This window comes from Hibiscus syriacus, unplaced genomic scaffold (genome assembly GCF_006381635.1).
Source record: "Hibiscus syriacus cultivar Baekdansim isolate YM2019G1 unplaced genomic scaffold, ASM638163v2 tig00110206_pilon, whole genome shotgun sequence".
NCBI classification, from domain to species: Eukaryota; Viridiplantae; Streptophyta; class Magnoliopsida; order Malvales; family Malvaceae; genus Hibiscus; species Hibiscus syriacus.
Window position 1 is genome coordinate 378,444 of NW_024062627.1, and position 19,418 is coordinate 397,861.

General features: G+C 34.4%; 2 pseudogenes; both read left to right on the forward strand.

The window, feature by feature from the left end:
- Positions 1–777: 777 nt before the first annotated feature.
- Positions 778–12,981, forward strand: LOC120219366 (annotated as a pseudogene).
- On the forward strand, positions 8,469–9,705 carry LOC120219364 (annotated as a pseudogene).
- Positions 12,982–19,418: the final 6,437 nt, after the last annotated feature.

A 19,418-nucleotide genomic window follows, 5' to 3' on the forward strand; every position in this document is an offset into this window, starting at 1 on the left:
CCCTTTGTCGGGACTTCTGCTACATGGGTCATACTCAATTCCGTGATGTTGGTCATGTTTTACCCATGATTGATATGCAACATTATGTGCTCATTGAGGCATGTACATCGGCTACATGGCAACCCTTACATTTGAGTTCATCATGTTCGGCGTATAGCCAATGCCACTGCCTATGCCTTTGCTCATTGGTCTGCTATTCGTCGTTCGTATAATTAGGTTGCTTATGATTAACTGTATCATCGATTTGTTCTCATTGATATTTTATTTGACTAATGTAATATAAGTTCGTATTATTCTCATTGTTATCTTATCTTATGATATAGGTATATAATATTTTATTTTTGGATAAAATTATTATATTTATTAAATAATCACTTTAATTATTAATCTTTTTTAAGATATTTTGTTTTATAATGTTTTATTTTATGGTAAAAGTATCTTATTTTAAAGTATTGATAATTTATTAATTAACGACTTTCATCAGAAATTTTTATTCTAAAATACTCAAAAAGTTATAAATTAAAAAGATTTTATTAAACATGGGAAGCATTTTTATAGTTAGGTTTTCAATATTTTATATAAGTACTTAATAATTATAAAAATGGTATAAAACATGTTCTGTTAAGATAAATAGATAATACCCAAAATTTCGTATTTCCTGCCTGGAAATTGTAAACTGTAAAAAGACAATAAAGTCACTCCGAATACGATATGGGTTTCTTCTCCACGTTGGCGGAAAACCGTCGCTAAAATGAAACGAAGCAAGAGCCAAGTTGAAATGTTAATCCATAATTGCCCCAACAACCAATACGGACCCTTTCTCCCTCATTATCCAACTCCAATGGCTCCCAAATTCTAGGGCAAATTTCAATCCCCAAACTCTCTCCATCCTCTATACCGAACCCAGTTTCTTGCCTTCTTTGTTTCCCATGCCTCGATTCTTCAATCGTTTCCTTTTATGCTTGTTTCTCTGTGTTTTAGGGTTAGGGTTTGGCTTTGATTCGGCTCAATCCTTCAAAGTTCCGTTTAGGGTCAGTGATGTTCTCCCAGCGCTTCCGCGCCAGATTTCCTGACCGGTGCTGAACTGTATTCATTCCGCTGTTGACTTGTTGCCGGCCTTCGTCGGTTCTGTGACCCCAAACAATGGGTCGATTGACTGGAAAGGAGCTTGCTTTCATGGAACGAGGCTCGTCTCGAGTTCACTGACAGTGATCGCGACGATTCGGGGTTGGGCGGTGGAGTTTTTCATCTCACGGTTCGTATATTTGGCCTATTGATGGTTATGTCCATTGTTACGATTGACACTTTTTTACCGCGATTACAGTGCTTGCCAATATATTTACTTCTTGTCATGTTATTATTTGTCTATTTATTGATGGCTTTGAGTTTAATTACACTTAGTTTCAGTTACTTTAGAGTATTAATTGAATTAGCTTCATCTTCCTTTGTTTCAAGGTTGTTTAATTATGTTTAGTAGACTATGATTACCTCTATTTTAATAACCTTTAGCAACTTTAAGCGTTATTCATCTATGTTTAGTAGACTATGGTTACTATTGCTTGATAAGTATTTGGCTATTAGCATCATTTTTGAAATTCTTTAACTTTCTTCGATAGACTTCAATTCGCAAGTTGAAAATTTGGATGGTATCTCTTTGCTTGAGTCCGGAATCGATGATTTCAGTTTTTGTTTTACATGCTACGGTTAATTTTGGAGTGTGTATTATATCATCTGAACTGTAAAAATTTTCTTTTACAGACATCTGAAGCACATAGTTGGACTTGTATGGATCTTTATGTCTTTGTAACACCTTATAGAGTTACTTGGGATTATTACTTTTCTGCTCGAGAGCACACACTGAAATTCGATTCTTGGGAAGAGCCTGCTGAGTTGGAATACGTATGTTTCTCAGTTATGTCTTTGAATATCATTGGAAACATGTTCAATGCATGGAAATGGCTTTCTGATTATTTATTTGTTTTTGCAGGTAAAGCAGCATGGAATCTCTGTATTTCTAATGCCATCTGGAATGCTTGGCACGTAGCTTTCTTTAGTTGATGTGTTACCTTTGTTTTCGAATACTAAGTGGGGTCAGAATGCCAACCTCGCTTTTTTGAAAACACACATGGGTGCTTCATTTGAAAAACGTCCTAAGCCATGGCGTGCAGTGATAAATCCAGAAGATGTGCATACTGGTTACTTTTTGGCAGTGTCAAAGATCCGTGGCCGTTGGGGTGGATTTGAGGCAATAGAAAAATGGGTGACCGGAGCTTTTGCTGGTCATACTGCTGTTTGCTTGAAGGATGACATGGGTAATCTATGGGTTGCTGAATCAGGACATGAAAATGAAAAGCTATGCTATAAATAAGAAGCAGGTTTTGAAGAATATTTATGTATTTGTGTTTGCTTCCTTTTCTCTTTGTTACAATTACTTGACCAAAAATAAATAAATGTGTTAAAATGATGTCTAGGATTCAATAACTCAGGTTTTAACACCTTATGGTCCTTTTCTAGTTGTATGTTGTACCCGTACCCTTTAACTGATATCAGGGTTTGATCACACTGTATGGAGTTGATTTCAACAATTTTGTCGTGCTCTGCCCCCTCTTATTGGTTGGGATTTCTTCCTTATGCCTATTACTTGCATGAATTTGCAGGGTGAAGAAATTATAGTGGTTATTCCATGGGATGAATGGTGGGAGTTGTCACTAGGGCTGTAAATGAGACGAGACAGATCGCGAGCTATTCGAGATCGACTCGATCAAGGCTCGATAAATACTCGGATTGAATGGACTCGACTCAAGTTCTTAACGAGCTAAATGAGTTACTTGATATTCGACTCGAAAAGCTCGTGAGCAGTTCGAAAATAGAATATATTAAGATTTTATTTTTTTTTAAATAAATTATTAATAATATTAACATTTATGTATTTTTTTTAAATGCAATAAGATTTTCATGAATTTAAGGTTCGAGTTTGAGTTTGAGGCTTCAATCGAGTTAAATTTAAGTTTTTTTTTTCATTTCAAGCCTTTTCGAGCTGCTCGCGAGTTTCATTTCAGGATTTCGAGTTCGAGTTGAGTTTGAAAATTTTAAGCTCGCGAGTTTTCGAGTCGAGCTCTGTTTCAGAGTTTTCGAGTCGAGTCTAGCTCAGCAATACTTGAGCTCGACTCGGCTCGTTTACACCCCTAGTTGTCACTGAAGGATAGTTCTAATCCTCAGATAACTTTGCTTCCTTTACATCTAGATATACGTGCAAAGTTCAACTGCACCGCAGCCTGGGAGTATGTTCGAAGCATGTCAGGCAAATCCATATGGTTACCACAACATGATATTTAGTTGGATAGACACTGTAGCTGACAACTATACACCACCACTTGATGCTCACTTGGTAGGCGTCTTCTCCAATCATTCTCTGCGTTCTGAGCATGCTCTGCTGCACTTGTATTCTGGATGAGCTGCAGATAGTTTTACCGGCAAAACATCAGGATACTGTGCTTGCTAAATGTAGCTTGTTTTGCAAGTCCTAACCATATTTTTTATTGCAGGTCATTTCTGTCGTGTCTGTGGACTAGAGTGCAGCCAGCATATGCTGCATATATGTGGAATGAAGCGTTAAATAAGCGGTTAGGGACTGAGGTTTTCTGCATATTCCCCTCTTCTATAGATCTATACCCCATACTTCACTTGAAATTGTTATTCCCCTCTTCCCGCTGTCTCGTCTCTCAACAAATGATTTTGGATTTACACAGAAACAGAACATGGGTATACAGTGATGGAAAGTCAACAACATATGTTGCCCTCATCCTTGAGATGTATAAAGAGGCCGGGGTCTTTGGTCCTATTTCTAACTCAGTTCAAGTCACTGAATTCACCGTACGTGTCAACATTTCTATTGTTTTTCAGTTTCAATATTCTTTTGACTCGATCTTTATAGGATTTGGCTTTTCATTTACAGATCCGCGACGCATACATACTGAAGATATTCGAGAACAACCAAACACGGCTGCCTAGTTGGTGCAACAACGGGGATGGGCGTCTTCCATTCTGTCAGATTCTGGGTGAGTATTGGATGGAATTGCCATTTTACAACACCTTAGAGCCGTATGCGAATATGAATGAAAATTGTCCATCCTTACCTCCTATTTATGATAGGCCCACCAGATGTTAAAAGTTTGTCGTCTATCATGTTTGAAAACTCCTACAACTGCACTTGCACTATATACCACTCAATTTCGGTAAATATTTTTTTTGGATAAATAAAAGAATATTATTACCTAAAAGGGAGCAGTAAACTGTTACATTACAGACATCAGAACAGATACAAATACAGTATAGGCATCAAAACAACCAAAGTGGAGCATGAACAACCAACATAAAAGGTTAGTCAATACCCCATTGGATACAAAGAGAGATATTAACTCTATCTATTCTATTGATTATCCTATCTCTTAGTTGAATTCTAACAAACTCCTTAATAGCTTTAAGGATTTCATCAATAGTTCTTGAGCTTCTACGGAATAGCCTTTTGTTTCTTTCTTCCCAGAAAGAGTAAATAAATGCAGTCCATACAAGCTTCAGAATATTTATAAGGAGTTACCTGTCTAGGAACATGCCCAGGACAATTGATGATCCCAGGATAATGAAGATCTCCGCCGATTAGAAGTAAGATTTCCTTCCATAGAGAGATTGCAAGTGGGCATTCCATGAACAAGTGATCTCTTTTTTCCTGTGCTTCTTTACATAAAACACATAAACCATCAGTAGCAATACCCATATGTAGCCATACCCAAATTAAAATTAAATAATAATTTAATTCATAAAAATATCGAGGTATTTCATATAGTACAATACTGATTTGAGTACGACAGGAAGTAATTAATATTTACATAAATTTTGTAAATATTAGTTTTTTCATGTCGTACTCAAATCAGTATTGTACTATATGAAATGCCTCGATATTTTATGAATTAAATTATTATTTAATTTTAATTTGGGTTTAATCTTTTATCCGATGTTCAAATCGGGTCGGGTTTAGCGGATGGCTCATCTTGTAAAACAGGCGTTTAAAACATTTGGTTTTGGAGTTATTTGCAAAGGTTGAACCCAACTACTACATTGAATTTTTTTTTATTAAAAAACTTTAACGTATAAAATTAGACTGAAACTTATAAGTTTTTTATATTCAGATTTATTATGATTGCATAAGTGAATTAAATTAAATTTCAAAGAATAAAATTTTAGGTCAGGCAAAAGCCAATTAGTCTTAGACGAGACATTTATTCAGAAGCTTATAATTTCAAATCTAGAAGATGCTTGTTCTAAAGAAATATAAAATAAAATAAAACCTATACTAGGGCACTGAAAATTTCAAAGAGTTCTAATGCCCACGAAAATGAAATAAATAAACTATTTAATTAAAATGAAATAAATAAATATAAATTATTCTGATTTTCTAAGAAAAATATACTTTATCCTCTCATGTTGATATATTGACTAATTATAGATTACCTACGTCCCTCTTTAACTTTTCTACATGAAAATTGTGTTTGACCCACTAACTCAATATACATGACTTCGGATATATTTCCATTATGTTATCTCTTCTGTTTCTATTATTATATCTTATTAAATATAACATTATATTTTAAACAAAATGATAAATTTCAACATCCTTTTCTTTTATAGAAAAATCAGAACATAAAGGAATTATATTGTCTAATTAGGGATGGAGATAGATCGTGTTATGTTGAATTTTCGATTAATATGATTCAAAAAGATATATTTTCCTTCGAATTTTGATCCAACCTTGATTGAGAGTGATTTCATTCAACTCGAAACTTGACATATTTTTTAGGATAAAATTTATATATGAATTCACTCGACCGGACACAAATATATATAATTCTTAATTATATTCGATAAAATAAAGAGTATTATTACAATTATCTCTGAATATACAAAGTATAATTATGTTATTTTCTCAGATAAAATATTTTTCATCCTAAACTCGAATCTAGTCGAACTCAATAAGATTAGATTGTGTTGAAATCTGTTTAAATTATTTATGATAATACGAAACCCTTGCTCAATTCAGAAAAATAATAATAATAATAATACGAAAGCCTATTATTACTAATATCAGGGGGGGAAATAATACAAAACCCTATTATTTCAAATAAAAAACGAAACTCTAAAAATATCATCTAAAATTAATAAACTAAAAGGATTTGATTGGACCGTATCATCAAGTTCTCCGTGTAAATAGAACACAACCTTCTCAAAGTAGAAAAAAACCCAACACTAAGAATCAAATATACACGCAAAATCATTAATTCAATAAATCTGAATCGGACACCAACATGCATGTATGTTCTTGCAGCACAAACTATACAACCAAACCCTAAAACAAGTACGATCCCAACACAGTTACATAAACGAAGAACAGGGAACCAACCCGACACAAACAAAAGAAGAGATGGGACATGATTTGTACAGAAATAATAGAATATTATTTCACATATTTTTTCCTCACGAACAACGATAATTATTTTGTGTCGATAAGCATCGATCACGACGATGATTGTTGTTTCTTGGTAGTTTTACTGTACTTTTGTTTGATCCAAGTAAAACCTACTTTAGCTTTCTTCATCCCTGTTATTGCCGCAGATTTCGTTTTGCCCAGACCGTCTTCAACCTTCTTCGAATACTTAGCCTTGGCCCCTCCGGCGCCGGTCTTTCGAGGTTCGGTTGGATAGGTATCCGGTCCGTTATCCCATTGATCAGCCCATGATGTTCCGTACGAACCGAGAGGTTCCATTCCTTGAGCTTTAATTAAAGGGTAGAAGAAGAAAATAGAAGATGGGATAATCAAGGCGATATATGTTTTCTACTTGTAATAACAATGCTTTTTATTGTGTTTTTGTTGCCAAATAAAAACAACAGTGTTGTAATAATTAAACCAGAAACTTCGATGATTCCAAGTCGTGTAAATATTGACGTCTTTTATTGGTGAAAAGCATGATTCCGTGGGCAAGGCTCAATATATTATATTACAGCCTTTTATTGAATATTCGAGTTTTGTTTACTTTGAATTAGAATTATTTGAATTATTGCATTTATAAAAAATGGACGTTGTTAGTTAATTGCGGAGGGAGATGGTGGACAATATAGGTTAGGGTGGCGGCCGAAGAAATGAAACGTGGTTGTGATTTCTACCAACGACGGAGATAACATAGTTGACCTTATCCAACGACTTTTTCCCGCTTTCTAGATTTTCTTTTTACTAATGGAAACTACTTGGGGAGTTCTTTTCCTATTATTTATTTTTACCGCTCAATTATGAAATGTTATGTTCATTGATGATACTCTTGTTGTTTTTATTAATTGTCGTCAACACTATTAATGTTTTTATTTAATTTATAGAGAAAAAATAAATTACAAAAAAAACGTGTTGGGGGAGAAATCAAACCTAGATCTTAGAAAAGAGAAATTCACCTTTTGTATTATGTACTATAATATAAGATTATATATATATATATATATATATATATACTTACTAGATAGAATTCACATTCGATTTCTCCCTCAACAACTTTTATTTATAATTTAGTTTTTTCCAACCAGATGGTGACATGTATTATTGATTATAGGATTAAATTTAATTAAATTAAAAGTAAGAAATTAATATAATGTGTATGTATTGAAGTCTACATATGTAATTATATTAATTTTGTTAATTGTCACATCAGTCTATGTTAACATCATATAGTTTGATTGATGTTATTTAAATAATTGAGTGATTTGATTGATAAAATTAAAATATGATAATGAAATTAAAATCTTGTCATAATTAAATGATCAAGGTGTAATTTACCCTATATATAAACATGAAAGATTCTTTTGTATTTTTATTTTTTGTTACAAGGGGACTGCAAAGCAGTAAATTAAACAGAAAAATGGCTGGCCATATGCTTCGAGAGAAGACCCGCGAGATCTTTGGATGGTGATGGCAGGACAGTAATTATCGTGTTTCCCGATCGGCAAAGGTGTGTTAACGCGTCAGCAACAGGCGTAAAAAATGATGGTGAGCTTGGAACAAGTTGCCCAACACATCATTTCCACAGGCAGAGCTCTTGTTCCTCCAACCCCCAAATTTGACCTACGCCAAGAAAATTGCTAATTCAAATGGCTTCATAAAAGAACAAACACAAGCATACATCAGCATTTAGAAAATTCCCAGAAATTAAACCAATCGGTTCCTTTCATAATTTCCCATTTTGTCTGGAAATCTCAAAACTCATTCAAACCCCATCATAATATTCATCGTCTTCAAATAAAAAATCGAGTAATACATTCGAAGAAACCGGTTTTCAGCTTGCAGAGAGAAGAAAATAGATTTTTAGACTTTGGGTTTTGTCTGTTTATCTACTATATCTCTCCCATTTAAACTTTCTTTCATTTCCCATTCTTTTTTAAAGGAGAGAACAAATATTATTAGAGAAGATGAAGTTTCAAGTTTTTGTGATTACGATTTGGGTTTTTTCGCTCTCTTTTGCTTCTGTTTCAGCTAGATTATTTCCCAATAATATAACAGGTATTCCGCCGTGGGTTCTCCATAACACCACCAAAACCGCCGCATGGGATGCCTTCACCAGATTCGCCGGCTGTCGGCCAGGCGAAAAACGGGATGGTTTGTCGAAGCTCAAACAATACTTTAGCTACTTCGGTTACATCCCCAACTCGCAGTATAATTTCACCGAGGATTTCGACGACGAGCTAGAGAAGGCCTTGAGAACATACCAGCAGAATTTCAACCTTAATGTCACCGGTGAACTCGATGATCGGACTCTTGAACAAATCGTACGGCCGAGATGTGGTAACGCCGATATAATCAACGGGACGACTTCTATGAATTCCGGTAGATCGTCTTCGTTCCATACTACTGAACACTTCCACACGACAGCGCATTACTCTTTCTTCCCGGGAACGCCGCGTTGGCCTTCGAATCGGCGGGACTTAACGTACGGTTTTTTGCCGGCAAACGAGCTAACCGACGAAATAAAAGCCATCTTCACTAGAGCCTTTCAGAAATGGTCGGCCGTTATACCGTTGACCTTCACGCAAACAGATTCTTACTTTCTCGCCGACATCAGAATCGGGTTTTACAGCGGAGACCACGGAGACGGCGAGCCATTCGACGGGATTTTAGGGACGTTGGCCCACGCTTTTTCACCAACAAGCGGGATTCTCCATTTGGACGGGGAAGAGAACTAGGTTGTTTCCGGTGATGTAACGAGAGCGTCTCTTCCGACAGCGGTGGACTTGGAGTCGGTGGCGGTTCATGAGATTGGGCATTTGTTGGGATTGGGGCATTCGTCGGTGGAAGATGCGATTATGTACCCGTCGATCTCTTCGAGAACGAAGAAAGTGGAACTGGCCAACGATGATATCGAAGGGGTTCAATTGTTGTACGGCACTAACCCCGACTTCAACGGTACTACGAACTCTAATAGTCGGGAGAGAGACACTAGCGGTGGCGTTCCCCGTCATTTGGGTTCACGGTGGGGACTTGGTGTAGTCTTTGCCGTTGGATTTGGTTCTTTATTTTTGTAGAGTTTATTTCTTAATGTTGAATAAGTCAGATATACTTTGATTTTTTTTCTTTTTCTCTTCCCATTTTCTTTTTATAATTGATTTGTTTGCCGCTTCTTGGTCCTTTTCTCCGGTTATTGTCATTTTATAAAGGTAAACGATGATTTGTTTTATAAGTGTTACTTAACAAAATAACTTCTTATAACAGGAGATCATATTTTATCTTAAATCTTAATATTAATAATATATGTTATGTCTCCAGACAAACCATTAAAACTTAAAAATTAGGGTATTCAAAATTGGATACTCAAGTATGAAATAATTTGATAATTAGAAAAAATAATCTAATATAAAATAAAAATAAAAAATATATATAAGAGACCAGTGTCATGTCGGTGGGTATCCAATTAAGCATTATTTGATCACCCGTCTGACCCATAAACCCGTCAAAAATAGCAGGTCGGGTACATTACCCGAAAATTAAAATATTTTCATTATAAATTTCTTATAATTTTAGACCGGGTCAGTGGGTTAATAGACTATGTCATCTAAATTGCGTATTTTTAAACACTCTTACTTAAAATACCTCAAAATTATTCACTAAAATTAGTTATATTATACAAGTATATAGTTATAAAATAATAATTAATTTTTATACGATTACAGATAGTGTCTAAACGTACCCTCGTACTTGTCAACGTTAGTCGTATTTGTACCATATTCTTTATACAATTAACTATCCCATGTTGATGCAAACTAGTTCCTCGAAATCATGGATATATCTAGATCTAGACCTATATAGGTCATTGTCCATTTCATATAAAAATAATTAATATATATATATATATATATATATTATAAATTTGGATAAATAGAAAGTAATATCGGTTTAAATATAATACTTAACCATTTAATATTAAATACTTAAAATTATGACATTCATAATGTTCGAACTTAAGACTTAAAAAAATAACAATTTATTTATCTCGTATATAAATTATGATAAAAAATTACATTGATCTAATTAATATATATTTTTTAAATTCAACCTCCATATACCATTAATTAGTAGATAGTATAGGATAAATACGAGAACAAACTTATTCCTAAATTTTTCGAATCTCTCGTCTAAATCCATTTAAATCAGATTGAGGAAGCTCAAAAATCAGCGTTTTTCACGATATATCACCATTTGACTTTATATTTCCCTGTCAGGCACCATTTAAACTATTTTTTCCGATCTAACACCATTTGCAGTAAGGCGCGCCCCCTGTAGCGCGCTTTACGTTGATCTGGCATCACGTGGGGTATAGCGCGGGGCATGGGGCGCGCTTTACCTTTAAATCTGACACGCGTCAGCAAGGTGCGTCCTCTGCGGTGCGCCTTAGGTTTAATTACCCACCTACCCCCACCGTTCACACCCCACCCCCTCCCTATAAATACCCTCATTCACAATCACTTTCATCACACCAAATCCTTTCAACTTCTCTCAAATACTCCTATATTCTATTTTAACTGTTTAAGGTATATTTTATTATATTTAATATTTTATTTTTAATTTATTTAAGTATTTAAATTTTTTAATATTTTATTTCTTTAATTTTTTTTGCAGATATAAAATGGAAGGAGGTCTACTTCGCTTGGATGGAAATCATATATCGCGACATTTTGTTGATACGGTAATATTTTAACGTTTTAATATAATTTAAATTTTTAGTAATAATTTATTTAATGCATGATTATTAGTTTAAAAATTAATTTTTGTAATTATTTAATTTTAGGAGAGGGATTGTATATTAGATCCTTTTATTAGGAACCTTAAGTTAGTGATACCTAGTCGTGTCTTGTCGTATTAAGTAGAGGCTGAATTCGGTCATATAGGTAGATATTAGGGTCACTGTAAGATAGAATCAAACCTTATTTTTGCCTTAGTGGAGCGGTAAAGGCCGGAGACCCACACATTCCATCTTCCGTGCGGAGAGTGCACGATTACACTTGAGGATGTTTCTATGCACCTGGGGCTTTCGGTGGATGGAGATGTGATATCGGGGATGGGGCACGATTCATGGACTGCTTTGTGCCGAGACTATATAGGATGTGTCCCGGAAAGTTTTAATGGTGGTCGGATACCGTTAAATTGGTTAGATGCCAATTTTTGGGAGTTGAGCGAGGACGCCTCTGATGATGAAGTTAAAATGTATGCACGGTCATGCATATTGCAACTGATATGAGGGTTGTTTATGCCGGACAAATCGCGTAACCAATTTCACTGTATGTGGTTGCGACATCTTGGCGACTTTCGTCTGGCTGGATCACTCAGTTGGGGCTCAATAGTTCTGGCTTACTTTACAGGGAGATGTGTCGAGCCATTGACTACAGGAAAAATGCTATCGGCGGATGTCTCCTGTTGCTGCCGTCTTGGGCATGGTATCGATTGCCCTTCTTATGTCCCGTTGTCAAGAACACATTCGTATTTACGCTACTCTTGAGGTAATTATAAAACTGATTTCGTGTATTAATCATTTTATATAGTGTATAATAAATTTTGTTTTCCTTGAATATGTGGTCTACTGATAGGAAAAATCATCAGGAGCTACCTGATGATTTAGAAAAAATTAGGGTGCTAATCGATCAGAAGGCTGGCACACATGTATGCCTTTTAATGTTTAAAAATTGATTTTAGATTATAGTTGTATAATTAGATTATTATTTTGATAAAAATTATATATATTTGTTTTAGTTTTAATGGGTGTCATATTCTAATGATGATGTGAGGATGGTGATCCTACTTGAGTTGAGGGGCCCATTAGAAGTTTGGATGGTGATGGTCTTTTTGATCTGTTCTACGATCGTCGAGTGATACTCCACTGATCGCATGCTCCGGCAATTTGGTTGTTTTCAACCAATTCCGGAAGCACCTCACAATATGGAAGAGTTGCATAGCACAGATAGACGCGGCAAGACCGATACAGATTGGCTGGTGAGGTATCACGAGTGGGTAGTGCTGTGAGAGGATCGACATCGGTACCTTCCCCGTAGAGAGCCCATTTTTACTGACCTTTTGATGGTTGCTGACGGTTATTATGAGTGGTTCAACAGCAATGGGAAACCATTTATGCTTTCCGAGAATGCACAAGGGCAGACTTTTCAGCGACGTCGACAGAGATGTTTACCGACACAGCACCATCGTCCCCCGATTCGTGGATGGAGAGCAGGTACTTCCGGTTCATCCTCAGATGCACCAGCAGGACCTTAACAGCAGCCACCATCTACAGCGACTTACCTTCCGTAGCTATATGTGATGTCGCCATCGCCGTTCCCTTACCCGATGCCGCTGTCACCACTGTCATATGGTTTTATGACCCCGCCACCGTCACAGAGTTTTATGACCCATCCTGGAGGATATTACGGGTTTATGTTTGCATATCTGACTTGGGGTTCATATACCCACATTTTGGCGGGTTCAGTCTCATCACCCATAGCCGCAGCACAAACACCTCCTGTACAGTTTTTACACTCAGCGATGTCTGGGTTTTATGAGTTTTCCCAGTTTTCGCAGGTCGGTGGGATAGTCAGTCATATACCTCAAGGGTCCTTATTCTATGGAGGTGCTTCATCGTCATCAGATCCTCATCAACCTAATATAGATGCTCACGATGATGTCGACGACGATGACGGTGATGATGATGACAGCGAGGAGTCACAACCACTGATACGAAGAAATCCTCCTCGAAACCGAAAGCCACCACCCTGCGGAACATAATCACGTCGCAGACATCGATAGATTTTAATTTTTATTATATTTATATTTAGTTGTTTATTAGACTTTTTTATTGTAATTTTTTTATTATTTATCATTTAATACTTACTTTATTTTATTAATTTTGTTGGATTTATTTTAATTTATTTTGTTAAATTTGTTGGACTTTTTGTTAATATATTTTGGTTAATTTTGTTTATTACCATTTAATATCAGTTATTGTAATTTGTTTACCATTTACCATTTAATACTTATTGTAAGTTTGTTGTATTTAAAATTATATTCAAATACCAAATTGTTATTGTTATGATAAAATTTAATAATTGTGTTTGATAAATTTCTTCAGTTTGTCACTTATTGTAAGATCGAATGGCATTAACTTGAAGTAAATGCAAATTAAAGTACAAGAATTCTTATTTGATAAACAACTACATCAGTTCCTCATCAATTGTTACTTGATGACAGCATAAGTGGACATGTTTTTCTAGTGTGTCATGGGTTTCTACATTGCCCACATCTTCTGTCTTGTCTAGATCTTTCTCGAATATCCATATCACAATGAATTCGATTGGATTTTGGACGACCACGTTCCCTCAATAAAGTTGGATTTGGTACAATTGGAAGCCAATCCTGAACCTCATCAGGGCCTTTGTCATTACCTATAGGGGGAACTCAAATTCGTATACCTTAAAAACTTTGTTGAAAACATTTTGATATTTCGATATAACAAATTAAGATAAATGAGTTTTAAGATTTTCCAAAAAGATTTTCTAAGTATATTCGATATAATTATTCGAATATCAAAATATCACTCTAAATCTTTCAAAAGTCATTTTTAATCCTTACTCAAGTGTAAAATTAAGTTTTAATCTTAAAATTATTTCAAAATAATTTTACAAAGTATTTCGAACCGTTTCAAAGCCAAAAATTCCAGAATGTTCAGAGAGAACCGATTCCCCCCTGAATGGTTTTGCTCCGAGAAATTCCAGTATGCTCGGAGGGAACCGATTCCCCCCAGGGGGTATCGATTCCCTCCACTGTTCAACGGTCGAATATTTGAATTTTACACTTAGGGAACTGATTCCCCAGGAGGGGTACCGATTCCCCCCACGCTCCAAGCTGTTGTATTAATGGTTTTTACACTTAAACGGCTACATTGACTCCACTAATCATCCCCAACATTCAGAATCAATTGAGGGAGTATTTAAACAAGTTCTGAAGCCTTTGATCAACAAGAAATTATAGAGAAACAAGAAAGAAAGCATCAAACACCAAGTTTGTGTAAAACAAGCCAATTTTCCTTTCAATATTCATTTTGCTTTCAAGAACACCATTTGTGCTCATTTGTAATTATTTTTTAGTGTTCTTTTCTTGTTCTAGAATTGTGCAAACAATCTACCTTGTGAGGATTTCCTTGTAAGTTTGTAAATTTGTAATCTTCTCTTTGAGAAAGAGTGTTCTCAAGAATTGGGGTATATTCTTGAGGGTATTGTAAGGTTATCTCTTTGACCTCGAAAGAAAGAACAAATTAGTGAATTTGTTGGAAAATCCTTAGTGTGGATAGCTAAGGTAGTGGACGTATACTTTAATTGAGAAAGTCGAACCACTCTAAATCGCTGTGCAATTACTTTCAATTTTCTGCAAAAGCTTCCACCAAATTTTTTAATTGCCAATTCACCCCCCTCTTGGCCAATTCCATCAATCGATTAACTCAACAATTGGCATCAGAGCCTCACTCATTTGAAGGTTTAATCGCCTCTTGAGTTGATCCGGGAAGAGTTAAATCGATAAAGATGGCGTCTATTTTCGGTTCATTCTCCATGAAAGAATCCAAACCTATTGACGTTTCTCCACACTTCAATGGAACAAATTATCGTCATTGGAAGATGTGTATGATAATATTCATCAAAGCATTTGATATGGAAGCTTGGATGATAATCAAGAAAGGATATTCCTCTCCTACTAAGAAGGCAAAGAAGTGGAGTGTTCAAGAACGGAAGGAAGCTCAACAAAACTCAAAGGCTATACACATGTTGTGTTGTGCAATTGATCCTAATGTATATAAAGGAGTTTCTTATTGTTCAAGTGCCAAGGAAATATGGGATAAGCTTGAGGAGATCTATAGAGACAAGGAGGAAGAAGAGCCAATAAAAGTGATGTCTCTATTAGCTCTCACAGAGCCAAATGTATCTTCTAACTCAGATATATCAAATTCAAAATCTTTTAATGAGTTACAAGATGCTTATGATAAATTATTTTCGGAGTTTGAGACCATGAACTCCAAATATAAATGATTTCTAATTTATGCTAAAAATGATCTTCTTTTGAAAGCTAAAACAAACTTGGAAATCAAAATGAAATGTTGAGAAAGGAGTTAGAGCTTTCAAAAATAAAATCTGAAAACTTTGAAAAATAAATTTTCAAATTAAACAAAACTTCTTCTAGAAATGAAAATGGATTTTGAAAATCAAAATGAAATCTGAAGAAGGATTTTAGAACTCTCAAAAATGAAAAGAAAGGAAAACGATTTAAAATTAGACAAGTATGGGTTCCAAAAGGAACAAGAGGCATTGAAACTAATGTCAAGGATCCAAAGCAATTTGGATACCAAAATCTACTTAAATGTCTTGTAGGTGTGTGAGAGCAATGGTGATAAAGATGATGATATTCAAGATGCTCTAGCCACACATAAAAAGGGAATGTGTAACCTCTAAATTTAATGTTTTTATTATTTGGTTTCATTTAGTTTATGCATGCATGAGGTTTTAAAATGTGAATTATGTTTATCTCATGTATGTTGAAATATGTATGATGAACATGGTAATTTTTGGTAATAGTTTATAAACTCTAGTTCATCATATTAATTTTTGGTCAAAAATTTTTTAAAATGTAATTGATATCTCTTTAACAATTGATATCGATTTTTCAAGAACTTTGGTTTTGCAAAATTTTGACCTGAAATTTTTCTTAATGTTTATGCATAGATTTTTTGTTTAAATATTAAAGTTTTAATACATAACATTTTCAAAAACTTTATGCATGTGCTCTTAATCTCTATATTCAACATTGCATAATGTTTTATGTGAATGGGTTAAAAGCATAATCTTTTGAAAAATAATTTGATAAAAGATACAATGTTTTATTTTAAATGATTACAAAATGATTGACATTGCATCTATTTTCAATTATGCTTGTTGGTCATAAAATAGGGATATATACATGATGCATTTAGATTTTATTAATATGACTAATTTGTGCATAGTTGCTAAGGATGAGCATATGATAGTTGGTTATGGCATAGGAGACTAGGACATGCTAGCATGAGTGTTTGCAACGGTTAGTTCAAGGAGAATGGTTGAGGGCTGCCTAAACTAAAATTTGATAATGATAAAATCTGTGATGCTTGTGCTAAAGGAAAACAAATGCAAGTTTCTTTTAAATCCATTAATGATGTGTCAACCAGTAGAGTATTACAATTGATCCATAGAGATCTTTTTGGGCCAACTAGGACTACCAGCTTGGGTGGGAAAAAATATGCATTTGTCTTGGTAGATGATTATTCTAGATATACTTGGGTTCTATTCTTAAGTATTAAAGATGAAGCATTAGAAAATTTCATCACATTTTCAAAAGTAATCCAAAACGAAAAAGGTTACTCTATCACTAGTGTTAGAAGTGATCATGGCACTGAATTTGAAAATCTTGGATTTAATGAGTTTTGTAATTCTAATGGTATTAGCCATAATTTTTCAGCACCTAGAACCCCTCAACAAAATGGAGTTGTTGAGAGGAAAAATCAAACTTTAGAAGAAATGGCTAGAACTATGCTTTGTGAAAATAATTTGCCAAAATATTTTTGGGCGGAAGCCACAAATACCGCTTGTTATGTTATAAATCGAGTAATGATTAGGCCAATTTTAAAGAAAATTCCATATGAAATTTTCAAAAATAAGAAGCCTAACATTAGCTATTTTCATCCTTTTGGATGTAAATGTTTTGTTTTAAACAACGGTAAAGAAAAACTTGGCAAATTTGATGCTAAAAGTGATGAAGGAATTTTTTTGGGTTATTCTTTAAATTCTAAAGCTTATCGAGTATTTAATAAAAGAACTTTAGTTGTAGAAGAGTCTATTCATGTTGTTTTCGATGATAATCTCCTTCCGATGAAGGATTCTTGTGTTAATGATGATGTAAGTATTATAAATACAAATGACATTAGACATAACGTTGGAGAATCATCATCAAAGGAAGAAACGAAAGATGAGGAAACTCATGATCCTCTTGATAATCCAACCATTGAAGAAAGAGAAGTATATTATCCAAGAGAGTACAACTATGTCAAGGATGGTGAAATCATAGGTGATCCATACAAAGGGGTAACAACTCGATATTCTCTTAGAAATATTTGTAATTATGTTGCATTTATCTCATGCATAGAGCCTAAGAATATTAAAGAAGCATTAAATGATGAATATTGGATTATGGTTATGCAAGAAGAGTTAAATCAATTTGAGAGAAGTAAAGTATGGACATTAGTTGAAAGGCCTAGTAATAAATCTACTGTAGGTACTAGATGAGTATTTAGGAATAAGCTTGATGAAAGTGGTAATATAGTGAGAAACAAGGCTAGACTTGTTGCTCAAGGGTATACTCAAGAAGATGGCATAGATTATGATGAAACATACGCTCCCGTAGCTAGGATGGAAGCAATTAGAATGTTATTAGCATTTGCATGTTTTCATGAATTTAAATTATATCAAATGGATGTTAAAAGTGCATTTTTAAATGGTTTTATAAAAGAAGAAGTGTATGTGGAACAACCTCCAGGTTTTGAAGATTCAAAATTTCCGGATCATGTTCTTAAATTGATAAAAACATTTTATGGTTTAAAACAAGCTCCTAGAGCTTGGTATGAAAGATTGTCAAATTTTTTAATTGAAAAAGGTTTTTCAAAATGGAAGGTTGACACTACATTGTTTTTAAAGCATAAAGGTAAAGATTTATTAGTAGTTCAAATTTATGTTGATGATAATATTTGGTTCTACTAATGATGTTCTTTGCCAAGAATTTTCTAAGCTAATGCAAAGCGAATTCGAATGAGCATGATGGGGGAGCTCTCATTTTCTTGGGACTCCAAATCAAGCAAAGAAAAGATGGCATCTTCATCAATCAAGCTAAGTACATCAAAGATATGCTCAAGAAGTTTGGACTGGAAAATGGGAAACCATGACACTCCAATGAGCTATTCTACAAAGCTGACTTGGATGAAGGAGGTAAATGTGGGATGTTAAATATATAGGTCAATGATTGGTTCTTTGCTCTATCTAACTGCAAGTAGACCAGACATTATGTTAGTGTTTGCTTATGGCTAGATTTCAATAATGTCCTAAGGAATCACATTTACTAGCTGTTAAGAGAATCTTTAGATACCTTAAGGACACTCCTAGTTTAGGACTTTAGTATCCTAGAGACTCTAGCTTTAGCTTGCATGCCTTTTCTGATGCGAATTATGGAGGATGCAAATTATGTAGGAAAAGCACCTCAGGTACTTGCCAATTCCTTGGAAATATGCTGATTTCTTGGTTTTCAAATAAACAAAATTGTGTTGCATTATCTACCACTGAAGCCGAATACATTTCAGCTGGTAGTTGTTGTGCACAAGTTTTATGGATGAAACAACAACTTTTTGATTATAGAATTGAAGTAGGTATCATTCTATCAAGTGTGACAATACTAGTGCTATTTGTCACAAAAATCCCATCCAACACTCTAGAACTAAGCACATTGAAATAAGACATCACTTCATTAGAGACCATGTCACTAAGGAATATGTAGTTCTAGAATTTGTTGATACTTTGCATCAATTAGCAGATATCTTTACAAGACCTTTAGACAATGAACGTTTTTGGACACTTAGGAGAGTTTAAAATAATTTTAGTATTTTAAAATAAATGAAAAATGCTTATAATAGCAATTTCTGATTACATTCATTGCCATTAGTTAGGGGGAGTTTATGATTCTTGATGAAAAATTAACTTTGTGTTCAAATATAGTTTAAGGATTAATT